Here is a 2,270-nt window from a genome sequence, read left to right on the forward strand (position 1 = left end):
GGGTTTGGGAGTCTTTTATAGGGGTTTGGGGGGTCTTTTGTAGGGGTTTGGGGGGTCTTTTGTAGGAGTTGGGGGTCTTTTAGGATTTGGGGGGGTCTTTTATAGGGTTTGGGGGCATCTTAGGGGTTGGGGGTCTTTTATAGGGGTTAGGGAATCTTTTATAGAGGTTGGGGGGTCTTTTATAGGGGTTGGGGGTCTTTTATGGGGGTTTGGGAGTCTTTTATAGGGTTTGGGGGGTCTTTTATAGGGGTTTGGGGGGTCTTATAGGGGTTTGGGAGTCTTTTATAGGGGTTTGGGGGGTCTTTTATGGGGTTGGGGGGTCTTTTATGGGGTTGGGGGGTCTTTTATAGGGGTTGGGGGGTCTTTTGTAGGAGTTGGGGGTCTTTTATAGGATTTGGGGGCATCTTAGGGGTTAGGGGGTCTTTTATAGGGGTTGGGGGGTCTTTTATAGGGGTTTGGGAGTCTTTTATAGGGGTTGGGGGGTCTTTTATAGGGGTGGGGGTGTTTTATAGGGGTTGGGTGGTTTTGTAGTAGTTGGGGGCCTTTCATAGGATTTGGGGGGGTCTTTTATAGGGATTGGGGGGTTTTGTAGTAGTTTGGGGTCTTTTAAAGGGGTTGGGGGGTCTTTTATAGGGTTGGGGTATTTTTTATAGGGATGGGGGTCTTTTATAGGTTTCAGGGTGTCTTTTATAGGGGTTTGGGGGGTCTTTTGTAGGAGTTGGGGGTCTTTTATAGGGGTTTGGGGGGGTCTTTTATAGGGTTTGGGGGGTCTTTTATAGGGTTTGGGGGGTCTTTTATAGGGGTTAGGGGTCTTTTATAGGGTTGGGGGGTCTTTTATAGGGTGGGGGGGTCTTTTATAGGGTTGGGGGGGTCTTCTGTAGGAGTTTGGGGTCTTTTGTAGGGTTTGGGGCGGTCTTATGGGGTTTGGGGGTCTTATAGGGTTTGGGGGGGTGTTGTAGGAGTTGGGCCTTTTTTGGGGTACAGTCCTTTTTTGGGGGGTGGTCCCTTTTTGTGGTACAGTTCTTTTTTGGGGGAGTGGTCCTTTTGGAGGTAGAGTCCTTTTTTGGGGGGGTACGGTCCTTTTTTGGGGGGGTGGTCCCTTTTGGGGGCACAGTCCTTTTTGGGGGGGTGGTCTTTTTTTGGGATACAGTCCCCTTTTTTGGGGGGATGGTCCCTTTTTTGGGGGTTGGTCCTTTTTGGGGGCTAGAGTACTTTTTTGGGGGTACAGTCCTTTTTGGGGATACGGTCCCTTTAGGAGGGTGCAGTCCTTTTTTGGGGGGGGTGGTCCCTTTTTGGGGGGTGGTCCCTTTTGGGGGGTAGAGTCCTTTTTTGGGGGGTGGTCTTTTTTTGGGGGTACAGTCCTTTTTTGGGGGGGTGGTCCATTTTGGGGGTAGAGTCCATTTTTGGAGTACAGTCCTTTTTTGGGAGGCGGTCCATTTTTGGGGTACAGTCCCTTTTTTGGGGATACAGTCCCTTTTTGGTGGGGTGGTCCCTTTTTGGGGGTACAGTCCTTTTTTTGGGGGGGTGGTCCCTTTTGGGGGGTAGAGTCCTTTTTGGGGGGGGTGGTCCCTTTTGGGGGGTAGAGTCCTTTTTGGGGGGGGGTGGGTCCCTTTTAGGGGAGGTGGTCCTTTTTTGGGATACAATCCCTTTTTTGGGATACAGTCCCTTTTTGGGGGTACAGTCCTTTTTTGGGGGGGTGGTCCCTTTTGGGGGGTAGAGTCCTTTTTGGGGGGGGGTGGTCCCTTTTAGGGGAGGTGGTCCTTTTTGGGGATACAGTCCCTTTTTGGGGATATGGTCCCTTTTTGGGGTTACGGTCCCTTTTTGGGTGGGTTGTCCGTTTCGGGGGTATTACGGTCCTTTTTTTGGGGGCTTCACAATCTTATTTCTTTTTTTTTTTTTTTTTGGGGGGGGGGTCGCGGCAGGCCTGCGGGAGCTGGTGCTGAGCGGGTGCTCGTGGGGAGCGGTGTCGGCGCTGGGGACGGCCAGCCTGGCTTCCCTGCGCCTCCTCGACCTGCGCTGGGTGCCCGAACTCTCCGACGCTCACCTGCGGGAGCTGCTGCTGCCCCCCGACACCCGCCACGGTACCGGGGGGGGGACACACGGACACGGGGGGGGGACACACGGACACGGGGAAGGGGGATACGGGGCCGCGGAGGGGGGTTTTGAGGGGGTGGAGAGGGGATTTGGGGGGGAAAATGGGGGGTTTGGGGGGTGTGAGGGATGTGGGGGGGGCACGGGGACAGTTTGGGGGGGCGCGGGGGGGTATGAGG

This window comes from Buteo buteo, chromosome 31 (genome assembly GCF_964188355.1).
Source record: "Buteo buteo chromosome 31, bButBut1.hap1.1, whole genome shotgun sequence".
In the NCBI taxonomy this organism is placed as follows: domain Eukaryota; kingdom Metazoa; phylum Chordata; class Aves; order Accipitriformes; family Accipitridae; genus Buteo; species Buteo buteo.